At 35.9% G+C, this 15018-nt stretch overlaps 1 protein-coding gene across 1 annotated transcript in view; it reads right to left on the bottom strand.

The window, feature by feature from the left end:
- Positions 1-15018, bottom strand: part of eIF3m (eukaryotic translation initiation factor 3 subunit m) — a 110893-nt gene that overhangs the window by 75592 nt on the left and 20283 nt on the right. The window lies entirely within an intron of this gene.

The following is a 15018-nucleotide window of genomic DNA, read 5'->3' as shown; positions in this document are numbered from 1 at the left end:
TGTTTAAGTTCAGTCAGTATAGAAAGGTCTCACAATGCTTTTTATATAAGCACACTGTAAGGAACCTGCTTCTATGTAAAAGCTTAGTTTTCTTCCAAAAAAAAAATATGTTTAGTCAAGAAAGCATGGCTAAGCTAGACTGTTCCAGTTCATGGTACTGAGTGTAAGATTTATGTTCTTCACTACAGGTGGCTGCAGATCTACCAAACTATCCAAAGTAAGACAAGGCAGGAGCATGGGATCTGGTAGACACTTGGAAGACTGAGTAGAGAAAGCTTGTCTTTAGATGAAGAAAGGAAGGTAGAAATCTTTCTGACAGGATGAAAGAATACTACAATATTAAGGTTTTAGAACTTTAGCTATACGTTCAGAAACTCCTTTAATATAAGGAATATAAGATAAGTAATATAAGAGAGTGGAATCCAAGTGATATCTTCAGATCTAGAGTATGGTTGTCTAAAACCGTTAAAGGCAATCTTAATAAAATATTCATTAAAGCCATTATTCATAAAAGCAGATTTGATATAATTCGATTCTTGTTGTAAAGGATCTTCAGTGGAACAAATATGAGTACAATGTAATGGGATTTTAATAGTTGCAATCTTTTTACTAGGATGATGATGAGAATTCACACAGATATAACAATTAGTATGAGTTTCTTTTCTAAATCAGAAAACTATAAACTACCATCTGGTTGACAAAAAGTTAAAATATCTAAAAAAGCTAGTTGATTGTTTTTCTTCTTCTAAAGTAAACTGAATACTCGGATGAATCATTTATTTTTGAAACAAATAGTTTTAAATCTGACGACAAACCATTCCATATTGAAAATATATCATCTACATATCTGTATTATACTGTAGGTTTAGGAGAAATACCTTTAAGGAGATGATCTAGAAAATGCTGCATGTAGTAATTCACTGGGTAGGAGATATAGGACTACCCATGGCTGTTCCTTCAACTTGTTGGGATAATTTGTCTTACAGTGAAATAACCAGAATGGATTACAAAGTCAAAAAGTCTAATAAAATAAAGGGCCAAAAGGCTTCAGTTTGGCAATGCAAAATTACATAAGCAGAGTGGATATTAAATTCAGAATTATTTCTAAGGCAAATTTAGAAACTATAAAAGTTTTGTAAGTTGACCAGAGCACTTGCGGGAATACATTCCTCAGCATTCACGAGTTGCCCTAGTGTGGACTACTTAAAAGACATAGGTGCTGCCCAAGCATCTATATATTCACCTTTGATTAGTCAATTTTTGATAAAGTTTCTGGCCTGATGGCTGTTTCCTGGTTGGTTTTCTTCAGAGATCTGACAAACATTAAACAAGCAAGAACTCTTGTTCAGTATTAAGGAACTTAAAATGTCAGAGAAATGTATTTTTCCTAAGCCTCTCAGTTGGTTTGATAGGATGAGCCTATCACTGAGTTGGACAATCCTTCGGTAATTTACTGGGAGTGGTCTAGGGGGGGGTCGCCTAATTTTTAGAGGCCTTTACTTATACAGTGTCTCTGAAGAGAATCAACCAGTTCGAAACAGCTGTCAGGCCAGTAAAACCTTATCAAAAATGGACTAATAAAAGGCAAATATATAGATGCTTGGGCAGCACCAATGTCTTTTAAATTTAAATCACACTAAGGCAACTTGGAGATGCCGAGGAATGTATTCTCACAAGCTTTCTGGTGAACTTATGAAACTTTCATAGTTTCTAAATTCGGCTTTGAAATAATGCTGGATTCAATATCCACTTTACTTATGCAAATCAAAACGTTTGATGATATTAGGAGGAAAATCTTGTTTAAGTAAATTAATTGTATCTGCCAAAAGAATGTTTGTGAAAAAAGTTACTATATCAAGACTAAAAATATTTAACGGTTCTAAATGCAGATTACAAACTTCTTCTCTTTAAGGATTAGCCATTTGCCTGTTCTGGTTTCACTGGTCTTTACATCTTGCAGCTGGTCTTTCATTCTTTTTTTTTTCAACCTTTCTTTCTCTCTCTCTCTCTTTCCCTTTGGTATATCCATCTCTTTTGGTAGTCAATATCTTTACATCCTAAAGATGTTCTTTCCCTTTCTCTCTATTCTTTGATCTTTTCATTTACATCATAATGTTAAATCTAGTGCCGGACAAGGATGTACATTATTCTCTTTGTTATTCATTATCTATATGGTTCACATTATGAAGGAATTAAACCTGACATCAAAATTGGAGATGTGCATGTCAGTGCTTTGCTTTATGTGGATGACGTTATACTTTTAAATAAATCTGCTACAAGTCTGCAAGATTCCCTGACTAAACTGAATAACTGTTGTAACAGATATGGTATGAAAGTCAGCAATAACAAGACAAAAACAATGAAAATAGGCAGAAGCATTGAAAATATGAACTGCATTGTGTGAAAACCTATAGAACAAGTAAAACATTTATAGTGAAGACAGTAAATTAAATATGGAAACAGACAACAGAATCAACAAAGCTGGTATGGTAGGAAGTCATCATTATCATCAAATTCCTGCCATGTACCCTCAAGGGGTGTACATGATACGATAGTATTACATGAAAAATTTACATCATTACTAACTTCCTATCTACAATTTTCCTCCAAATCAGTCTGTTACTTGTTAAGACTCCAACATTACCAGATCTTATATTTCTATCGTCTAAGGCACTTTGCACCGTATCAATCCACCTATATCTTGGTCTTCCTCTGGGTCGCTTTCCTGCCAACTTAACAGAGAAAACTTCTTTTGCTAATCGTTCCTCGCCTATTCTGTTTAATTGACCATACCACCTGAGATTAGCTCTGCTAATGCATTCCTGGATGTCGATAATGTCAAGTTCTTTCCTAACATCCTTGTTTTTAATATGATATTGCCATTGATGACATCTATTCACGCCTCTACTCTTTCTCAGGACTCTCATATTTGTGGTCTCTAGTCTTTCGTAAAGTGTTTTACTTCTGACGTAGCTCTCAGATCCATAAGTTAAAACTGGTTGGAACACTGTCTTGTATATAGCTAATTTAGTGTTCCGACTAATTTCTCTCTTATTTCATATGAATTTATTCAATTTAGTCAGAGAATCTTGCAGACTTGTAGCGGATTTATTTAGAAGTATAACATTGTCCGCATAAAGCAAAGAGCTGACATTAGCATCTCCAATTTTGATATCATGTTTAATACCACTTTCCTTCATAATGTGATCCATATAGATAATAAATAACCGAGGGGATAATGTACATCCTTGTCTCACACCAGATTTAATATTAAACCATCTTCCTGTACTTCCTTCAATTCTAACTACCGACTTACAACTCAAATAAAGACTAAGTATTGCTTGATATAATGCCCCATTGACACCATATAACTGTAGCGTATTGAATAGCTTTTCTCTTGGCACCGTGTCGTATGCCTTTTCCAGATTGACAAAACTTAAACACAAATATTTGTTATATTCCCATGCTTTCTCAACTAATTGTCGTAAAGTGAAGATCTGATCCTGACATCCTCTATTTGGCCTGAATCCAGCTTGTTCTTCAAAAAGCTTTTCTTCCACAATTCTTCTCAACCGTTTCTCAAGTATACTGGCATAAATCTTGCATGGAACACTCAGTAGGGAAATACCTCTGTAATTCTCACATGCAGTTTAATTTCCCTTTATATATGGGTACTATGTGAGCTCTACTCTAATCATCGGGAATTCGTCCCTCTGTCCATGCCTTCTGAACTATGCAGTGCAGCCACTGTAAGACTTTTTATACCACCATACTTCAACATTTCTGGTCGAATATCATCTACTGCTGCTGCCGTTCCACATTTCAAGCCTTTGATGGCTTTTTCTATTTCAAGTATGGATATGTATTCCTGACTGCATGCCTGGTCAGTGTTTTTTTATCACTGTGCTGTCATCACTGCTGGTTTCATTTAGCAAATTTTCAAAGTAATTATTCCATACTTCAAGGACAACTTTTTCTTCCGTTTTCATGTCACCTTTATCATCTCTAATATCTTTTACAGCACTCTTTCCTCCATTCCTAAGCTTCTTCAACAACCTCCAGAATATTTTGCCACCTTCTTGATATTTATTTTCTATGTTCTTGCCAAAGTCCTCCTACGACTTTTGTTTAGCTAGTTTTACACACTGTTTAGCTTTCTTACATTTGTCTCTGTATTCTATAAGAGCAAAATCTGACTTATTTGCCAGGAACTTTTGATATGCTTTCTTCTTTTCTTTCACTGCCTCTTTAACTTCCTGTGTCCACCATGCAGTTCTAATTTTTTGTATCCTTGCAGACAACTTCACCACATGCCTCTCTAGGTGAATCAATCAGGGTTTTCTTCAATGCTTGCCACACAATCTCCAAGTTTGGTTCATGTTCTCAAACTCTTTTATTTTTCCTTCAATAATCTTTGTGTATTTTAGTCTACAGTTCACATCTGAGAGCTGCTCAACTTTTATTCGCTTTAAAACTTTCTTACATGTCATTCTTTTCAATATGAAATTCAATTTTATCCTGCTCAAGACTAAATAGTGATCACTTCCAATTTCAAATCCTCTGTACACTCTGGTGTCCTGCACCAGGGAGAAAACATCACTTTCAACAATAACACAGTCAATGAGACTTTTCTTATTCCTTGCCTCTTCTCTCCATGTGAATTTGTGCACAATTTTATGTTGGAACATGGTGATAGTAATAACCAGTCCATGTCCTGATTATTATTATTAGCTTTGCTCTTTTCTCCAAATTTTCCCAAAACATTTTTGTATGTCTTACAATCACTTACTACACTGCTATTTAGATCCCCAACAAGGACCAACTTTTCCTTTTTCATTGTGTCAGTTACTTTCTCTAAAGCCTCCACTTCTACCAGTAGAACCTTCTGTGAGACTATAGGCACAAATAAGTCTCACTGTCCAGTTCCCCATTCTGATATTTGCCCACATCACTCTACTTGAAACAGACTGCCATTCAAGATTAGTGTTGAATACTATGGCTACTCCTTCTTTTCCTTGATTGTCATTGCCTGAGTACAACATTTTGTATTTATTGCTCAGAGGATTTGGAAGACAATGGTATTAATGGTTTTGAAAGCATATAGTGAGGGTAGAGGTAGGCAAGCCAGGACATTTAGTGGCATGTTGCTACCAGCCAGGGAACATAGAGGATAAGGAGCAGATATTTACACAGTTGAGCTGGCAAGTGCACGAAAAATGATCGTTATGGAAGATTTTAATTATTGCAGTATAAATTGGGAAGAGGAAACTGCATATAGTAAACTATATGCAGTTTCCTAGAATTTTCCTAGAAACTTTCTAGAATTCATGAGGGACAAATGTCTTAGGCAACATGTAGTATAAGGAACACAAGGTTCAAGAATTTTGGATTTAGTCATAGTATCAGAAGAGCTGATTATAACTGAGATGGCATCTCTGCCCATCCCACCTAGTTTGAGAGACTGACCATGTGGTTTTGGCTTGGATGATGAATAGATATGCAGGAGTATCAAAGGGAAAGGAATGTATGTCGAATTATAAGGCAGGTGATTATAATAGTCTTAGATATAAACTTGGGGCAGTTCCATGGAGGGAGAGATTGGAAGGGCAAGATATCATTAATGCTGAGGAAATTGTGAAAGAATATTTATTAGAAGCAATAGTAAGCTGTATACCACAAGTGAAGAGGAGGAGACAATTTGGTGTGAAGTGAATGCCAAACAATATCAAACAAGAACTACAGATTAAAAAGAAGTTATGGAAGAGATGCAAGGAGAGGGGGTGGAGAGCAGATGCATGAAGAATATAAGACTCAGGCCAGGAGAGTGACTAGTATGATAAGGAAGGCAAAACTGGAATATGAGAAGAGATTGGCCCTGAGATCCAAAGAAAATCCTAAGGAATTTTTTAGTTATGTGGCTAGTAGGAGGAGAAATGATTGTGGAAGAATGACATTAAGGATAAAAACGGGAATAAAGTGACTGATGCAAAGGACATAGCGGAGTTGTTCAATGAACACTTTGTTGGGGTATTTCATCCTGGAGAATTAGGTTTTAATACTAGAGGAATAAGGCAAGTTCACGGTTTAGAAGTGCTAGAGGAAAGTGTGTTTCAAATCCTGAGTGCTCTGGATGTCAATAAAGCAGTGGGACTGGATGGAATTTGGCCACAGGGTTTGAGAGAATGTGCTAAAGAGCTGACAGCTCCACTGACCCCTGGCTTTCATTGAGCCAGGTCAATGAAAGTCTGGCCAAGGGAAAGGTACCCAAGGAGTGGAGGGAGGGTAAGATAGTGTCATTGCATAAGGGTGCAACGGCAGTATTATAGATCAGTTTGGGTTTCATCAGTAGTTGTTAAGATCTTGGAAAAATTTAGACAAATGAGGGTAATGTTATCTGTGAGAGTCAACATGGATTTGTTAAGGAGCACTCTTGCTGTAGTATTATGACTGCCTTTTATAATTTTTTTTTTTTTTGATTTTACAAAAGGCATTTGACAGAGTACCACATGATAAACTGCAGAACATGGGATTAGATGTCAGGTTAGTGACTGGGTCAGTATTAGTTATCTGATAGGTATCAGAGAGCTGTGTATGTGGAGACAATATCAAGGAAGCAGAAGGTTACAAGTGGGGTCCCACAGGACTCAGTAATGGGATGTGTATTGTTTAACCTTTGTATCAATGACATTGTCAATGGATTGCAGGGAAATATTCAGTTGTTTGCAGATGATGGGAAACTGGAAAGGGTCAGTAATAGTACAGATGTGGTAGCCCTGCAAGAGAATTTGAATAAACTGGACAGATGGGAAAATGAATGGGGAGTTGTCAGATTAATACAGCTAAATGTAAAGTCTTGAAGTTTGGGATACATAGATGAGATACCGCATATGTTGTTGGAGGAAATAGGGGAGGCAAGGGATATGGGTGTGATGATTGACAGAAAATTTTGTAAAGGTGGTGAAGGTAACCCAGAGGATTGCTGCAATACTGAGAAGGACACTGACCTGCAAAGATAACAGTTGTTATTCCATTGTATAAAGCACTGATCAGACCACACTTGGACTACTGTTCTCAAATTTGGTCACAAGGATTTGAAGGGAATAAATTAACTGTGAAATGGGTGCAGAGGCAGATAACAAAGATGGTATCAGGACTGTACAATGTTAGTTATGAAAACAGTCTGAGGGAATTTGGACTACAGTTTGGTAGAAAGAAGAAGAGGTGATATGATTGAGATTTTTAAACTGCTGAGAAGTAGTTACAGGGTTGACACTGGGGAGTTATTTCGCTTGGTGAAACAGGAGGGAAAGGAGCAAAGACAAGGGAAGTTACAAAAGGAAGCTGTGCGCAAGAAGGTGAGGAGTGGTTTCTTTGCATGGGGGGGGGTGAACCATGGAATGTATTGCCTGATAGAGTGGTGAGAGCACGAGTGGTCTATGAGTGGTATGATAGACTGTTTTCTAGGATGGCCTCCCATGATAAGTCTTTTGACTGCATGGAGGGTTGAATCATCATAATTTTTTTTTAATACATATGATGCATACATTACATACATTTGATACATACTTGATTACATATTTTCTTTTAAAAAAAATTCAATCCTTTTTTTAATTAAAATTATGATTAATATTGTGATTACATGTTTACAACTTAAGATTACCTATTTACAACAGGTTTAATTCTGTTTTTTTTTTGTAACGATGAAATTCATAGTTTTTTTCCTGTATAATTTATTATTAATAATAATAATAATACAGCATTTATTCATTTAACAATGACTTATATATATATATATATATATATACAATTTTGATTTTTTTTTTTTTTTTAGTATATTTAAGCACTGAAATGTGATATATGGTTTGGATTTTTTTTTTTTAAATCTTGGATGAGATGCAATTTTTCAGCTTTCATCCTCGAAGCTTATTTGTAAGCTTATCTGAGGATGACACCACTTAAGTTATTATTTATTGGTTTGTTTGCTGTGTTGGGAAGTTACGAAATCACTGCAGCCGTTGACTGTGAAATTCGCGCATGCCATGCACACACACACACACATACATACGATAACTTGGAATGTCTTGATGTGTCACTGAACTGGAAGCTTGAACGAATATATTGTGATTCATTAAGTTTGTATGGTATTTTGGGTGCAGGTTTCTTGTTCATAGTATGCCCTTAGAGCTCTTTTCAGGCTATTGTAGTTTGTAAGGTTTCTGTATTCAAAAGGTAATTTGTTTATCATGTCTGGGATGTAGAAGTTTCATGTGGCCTTTCCGAACTGATTATTGTATTTATATGTGATATAATTAGTTGTCTGAGGTCTTTATATGGTATGTATTTCTGACTATCCTGTAGTTGGCATCAAAATAATGTTTTAGCAAAGCTGCATAGTGACATAAGTGTTTTGCTGTCAGTATTTTGTGTTCTGACATTGCAATGTCTATAAAGTCGTTATTGTCTCTTTGTTCCCAAAAGATCAGTTTTATCATTTTGTACTATAATGACATTAATCTATTTAGTTTGCAGGGTGCACAAAAAGCATATGTTGTTATAGCGTATCTTAGTATATTTTGGCATAGTGCTTTGTATATTAATGTTTTTAGGCGTATGAGAACCATGTCTTTTAACCTGTAGAGTTTGCCTGTTATTGTTCGGAGTTTGTTGTGTAGATAGTTTATGTGGCTATGCCAGTTCATATCTACATCGAAGTAAATTCCAAGGTATCGTATTGTTTCAACCTGAGTGGTTGTAGTGGTTTTTACTGTTCTGTGTTTTTTATGTTGGAGAGTGGATGTTGGATGGTTACATATTTGTTATCAACTGGTCGAGTCAGTAGATTTCTGAATATCATTAATTTTGTCTTATCTGAGTTTAGGTGTATGGAGTTTTTGGTGAGCCAGTCTATGAGCAGATTTTTGTCATGTTGCATATTTGTTTCGGCTATGCTTGCGTTATTATGGATGGATATTATAACTGTGTCATCTGCGTATTGGAAGATCTTACTTTTGAGAGGTAGCTGATTAATATCGTGCGTGTAAATGTTGAATAGAGTTGGGGAGAGTACAGCTCCCTGTGGCACTCCACAGGTTACTGATAGCTCTCTACTTCGGTTTGACCCAATGTGTGATATGCTTTCTATTTTGAAGGTAGTTTGTAAACCACCTGTGATTGCCCATCTATTCCAACATGCCTCAGCTTTTCTAACAAGGTTCGATGTGTGAGTGTATCATTAGTGAATCAATAATCATTAGTGTATCATTAGTGAGTCAATAATAATAATAATAATAATAATAATAATAAGCTAGCCTTTAAAGGAATGCAGAGAACCGACCAGGGCTTCTGACCTAATGTCCAATCCTCACCTTCTCGTGGTGCACCCTGTTGGGTATCTACTTTGATACTGAACGAACGAGGATGGGCTGGCAATTTGGGATTTAGCCTACCAAATTGTATTCTTATTGGTTAAACCAAAATAAAAAATGATGGTACAACATGACAAAATTTCATGCCGGTTGGGGCGTCGCCCGGTTAAACAAGGCCCCCGATGTTTTCGCCAGGGAACCAGGGCGAACAGCGAAAAGTCAGCTTCTGGAACAAATCTGAAAACAAACCCCAACTCAACATCACCAGAGTTAAAGATCGGTACTATCAACGTAAGAAGCCTGAATGGCAAAGAAATGGAGCTAGCTGAGGAATTAGATAAGTAACAGATCGACATAATAGGGGTGACTGAAACAAAAAAGACCAAAACTGGTGAGATCTTTCTGAGCAATAAATACAAAATGTTCTGAGCAATAAATACAAAATGTTATATTCAGGCAATGACAATCAAGGAAAAGAAGGAGTAGCCATAGTATTCAACACAAAATACGAGGCTAATCTTCTTGAATGGCAGTCAGTCTCAAGTAGAGTAATGTGGGCAAATATGAGAATGACGAACTAGACAATGAGACTTATTTGTGCCTATGGTCCCACAGAAGGTTCTACTAAGGTAGAAGTGGAGGAATTTTTTGAGGCTTTAGAAAAAGCAACTGACACAATGAAAAAGGAAAAGTTGGTCCTTGTTGGGGATCTAAATAGTAGAGTAGGAAATGATTGTGAGACATGCAAAAATATTTTGGGAAAATTTGGAGAAATGAGCAAAGCTAATAATAATGGCAAATATCTGTTGGATTTCTGCTCAGGACATGGACTGGTTATTACTAACACCATGTTCCAACATAAAAATGTGCACAAATTCACATGGAGAGAAGAGGCTAGGAATAAGAAAAGTCTCATTGACTATGTTATTGTTGATAGTGATGTTTTCTCCCTGGTGCAGGACACCAGAGTGTACAGAGGATTTGAAATTGGAAGTGATCACTATTTAGTCTTGAGCAGGATAAAATTGAATTTCATATTGAAAAGAATAACATGTAAGAAAGTTTTAAAGCAAATAAAAGTTGAGCAGCTCTCAGATGTGAACTGTAGACTAAAATACAGAAATATTATTGAAAAGAAAATGAAAGAATTTGAGAACAGGAATCAAACCTTGGAGAATCAGTGGCAAACTCTGAAGGAAACATTGATTGATTCTGCCAGAGAGGCATGTGGTGAGGTTGTGTGCAAGGATAAAAAAAAAAAATCAGAACTCCTTGGTGGACACAGGAAGTTAAAGAGGCAGTGAAGGAAAAGAAGAAAGCATATCAAAAGTTCCTGGCAAATAAGTCAGCTTTTACTCTTACAGAATACAGAGACAAATGTAAGAAAGCTAAACAGTGTGTAAAACTAGCTAAACAAAAGTCATGGAAGGACTTTGGCAAGAATATAGAAAATAAATATCAAGAAGGTGGCAAAATATTCTGGAGGTTGTTGAAGAAGCTTAGGAATGGAGGAAAGAGTGCTGTAAAAGGAATTAGAGATGATAAAGGTGAAATGAAAACAGGAGAAAAAGATATCCTTGAAGTATGGAGTAATTACTTTGAAAAACTGCTAAATGAAACAAGCAGTGATGACAGCACAGTGATAAAAAACACTGACCAGGCATGCTGTCAGGAATACATATCCATACTTGAAGTAGAATAAGCCATCAAAGGCTTGAAATGTGGAAAGGCAGCAGGAGTAGATGATATTCGACCAGAAATGCTGAAGTATGGTGGTATAAGAGTCTTACAGTGGCTGCACTGCATAGTTCAGAAAGCCTGGACAGAGGGACGAATTCCCGATGAATGGAGTAGAGCTCTCATAGTACCCATATATAAAAAGAGAAATAAAACTGAATGTGAGAATTACAGAGGTATTTCCCTACTGAGTGTTCCTGGCAAGATCTATGCAAGTATACTTGAGAAACGGTTGAGAAGAATTGTGGAAGAAAAGCTGGGTGAAGAACAAGCTGGATTCAGGCCAAATAGAGGCTGTCAGGATCAGATCTTCACTTTACGACAAATAGTCGAGAAAGCATGGGAATATAACAAAGATCTGTATTTAAGTTTTGTTGATTTGGAAAAGGCATATGACAAGGTGCCAAGAGAGAAGCTATTCAATACGCTGCAGTTATATGGTGTCAATGGGGCATTATATCAAGCAATACTTAGTCTTTATTTGAGTTGTGAGTCAGCAGTTAGAATTGAAGGAAGTACAGGAAGATGGTTTAATGTTAAATCTGGTGTGAGACAAGGATGTACATTATCCCCTCTGTTATTCATTATCTATATGGATCACATTATGAAGGAATGTGGTATTAAACCTGATATCAAAATTGGAGATGTTAATGTCAGCTCTTTGCTTTATGCAGATGATGTTATACTTCTAAATAAATCCGCTACAAGTCTGCAAGATTCTCTGACTAAATTGAATAGCTGTTGTAATAGATATGCTATGAAGGTCAGCAATAAAAAGACAAAGACAATGAAAATAGGCAGAATCATTGAAAATGTCAACTGTGTTGTGAATGGAGAACCTGTGGAACAAGTAAAACATTTCAGCTACTTAGGCACAATTTTTACTGAAGATGGTAAACTAAATATAGAAATAGACAACAGAATCAGTAAAGCTGGTATCGTGGGAAGTCAATTGAATAAATTCATATGGAATAAGAAAGAAATTAGTCGGAACACTAAATTAGCTGTATACATGACAGTGTTCAAACCAATTTTAACTTATGGATCTGAGAGCTACGTCAGAAGTAAAACACTTTACGAAAGACTAGAGACCGCAGATATGAGAGTTCTGAGAAAGATTAGAGGCGTGAACAGATGGCATCACTGGCAATATCATATTAAAAATGAGGATATTAGGAAAGAACTTGACATTGTCAGCATCCAGGAATGCGTTAGCAGAGCTAATCTCAGATGGTATGGTCACTTAAATAGAATGGGAGAGGAAAGATTAGCAAAACAAGTGTTCTCTGCCAGGTTGGCAGGAAAACGACCCAGAGGAAGACCAAGATATAGGTGGATTGATACGGTACAAAGTGTGCCTTAGACGATAGAAATATAAGATCTGATAATGTTGGAGTCTTGACAAGTAACAGACTGATTTGGATAAAAATTGTAGATAGGAAGTTAGTAATGATGTAATTTTTCATGTAGTACTGTCATATCCTGTACACCCCTTGAGGGTACATGGCAGGAATTTGATGATGATGATGATAATTGAGCCAGAGAGGAATGTGGTAAGGTAATCTGCAAGGACAGAAAAATCAGAACTCCATGGTAGACTCAGAAAGTTAAAGAAGCAGTCAAGGGAAAAGAGAGCATATTGAAAGTTCCTGGCAAGTAAATCAGCTTGTGCTCTTAGAGAATACAGAGAAAAATGTAAGAAAGCAAAATTGTGTAAAATTAGCTAAATAAAAGTCATGGGAAGACTTTGGTAAGAAACACAGAAAATAAATAGCAGGAAGGGGTAAAATATCCTGGAGACTATTGAAAAAGCCCAGAAATGGAGGGAATAGTACTGTAAAAGTAATCAGAGATTATAAAGGAGACATAAAAACTGATTATAAAGATATTCTTTGTGTATGGAGTAATTATTTTGAAAGACTGCTAAATGAAACAAGCAGTGATAGCCTACTCAGTAACAGCATACACTGCAGCAAGTGTGAGTGCGAAAGATTATTCCTTGAATTAGCCTCAGCTCTGAAAAACTTCCCAAACCTCAACAAATTTGGGTGCACGAGACTGTCCGAAATTTGGAAGCTTACATTCTAATATCGTCAGCTCAATGCCCAAGACAATCCAATTTAGCCTGCTAGGGTGCACCTTTTATGACTCTAGGACCTACTTCAGCCTCATTTGCTTAGTGTGAGTGCCTGTGCGCACATATCATTGTTTTGTGATTCCTGAAGATGGTAATGTAACATTGCCAAATATAAGGTAATTATTAAAGTTTTTATAATTAATAATTTAGTGTACATTGTCATTTCCTAAAGTATATTCCATCTGGAATATATATCTGTACTTGAAGTACAAAAAGCTATCACAAACCTGAAATGTTGAAAGGCAACTGGAGTAGATGATAATCAACCAGAAATGTTAAAATATGGACGTATAAAAGTTTTACAGTTGCTAATTCATTGTAGCACTGCATAAATCAGAAAGCCTGGTTAGAGGATCAAGTTCCAGATGATTGGAGTAGAGCACTCATAGTACCCATCTATAAAAAAGGAAATAAAGCTGAATGTGAGAATCACAGAGGAATTTCTCTACTGAGTGTTCCTGGTAAGATTCATGTAAGTTTACTTGAGAAATATCTAACAAAAATTGTAGAGAATTGGAGAACAACAAGCTGTGTTAAGGGCACACATAGGTTGTCATTATCAGATTTTAACTTTAAGACAAAGAGATAAGAAATCATGGGAATTTAAATACATAACAAGGATTTGTATTTAAATTTTGTAGATCTGGAAAAAGTATATGACAAGCTATATGTCATAGCAAAGCTGTTCAAAAATCTCCAATTATATGGTGTAAATGGGACATTATATCAAAGCAATACATAGTCTCTATTTGAGTTGTAAATCAGCAGCAAGAACTGAAGGTAGTACAGGAAGATGGTCTGATTCAGTGGTAAAGTCAGATAAATTCATTTTAATTATTTAGTAGTACTGGCTCACAACACTACACAAACAAAATAAATATTATAGTTTATCAAACTTCTGATATTCTGTTACATTTCAAACAATCATTTTCAGGGAAAAAAAAAACACTTGGTTCAGAACACAATGCAATGCATTAACAAGCAAATAATTGTGGAAACAATTCAAAACAGTAATGGACAAAAGAACTAACATCCTATCATAGCATCTTCTAGAGATGGATTGTGAGTAGCTTATAGCTGCTGGGCTAAAGGTGGTCTTAAAATTACCATCTTTAAAATCTCCCTAATATTTGTTAAATTAATGAAACATACTTGATGAGATACAGAGTGCTTCATCATTGATACTGATTCCAAAAATACTTTCTCAGACTTGTAATGCCTTCTACATAGTACTGTTTCTTACATAAATCTTGATGCATTCCCACCAAACAAACATATAGTATTAGTACCGTGGATAAGCCAAGTTTTTTTTTCCCTATTTTTATTTATTTTTTACATAATCTAAAACCCATGGTCTAAAGACTGTACATGGTTTTTTTTTTTTTTTTTTTTTTCAAGCCAGAGGAAATTCATTTCCCACCTAAAAATATTCACAAGCAGCTATACCACAGCAAGATTGGAACCAATAATCTGTTAGTTGGAGAGTGGATACCGCTCAGCCAACCAAGCCAGCAAACTTGAATAAAGAAAATGACTATGCTCATTGTGTAGATATTATGGTGACAAAAACACACACATTAGAGCAAATTACTTTACTTATAATTAAGAAAATTAAGAATATGAGTTGCCAAAAGGTGGCACCTTTTGGCAACTCCTATTGAAAATATGACTTCTGCATTACTTCAACCTTAGTATGACCTCTGGATCTGGCTGATGAGACCTCAAAAAAGGTCAAAACTGGTTGACCCTTCCCATAATGCATAGCATTATACATACTCA

This window comes from Typopeltis vanoorti, chromosome 25, assembly GCF_054136105.1.
Source record: "Typopeltis vanoorti isolate ZY-2024b chromosome 25, IOZ_Tvanoo_1.0, whole genome shotgun sequence".
Classification (NCBI taxonomy): domain Eukaryota; kingdom Metazoa; phylum Arthropoda; class Arachnida; order Uropygi; family Thelyphonidae; genus Typopeltis; species Typopeltis vanoorti.
This window is presented reverse-complemented; position numbering and strand designations above follow the sequence as displayed.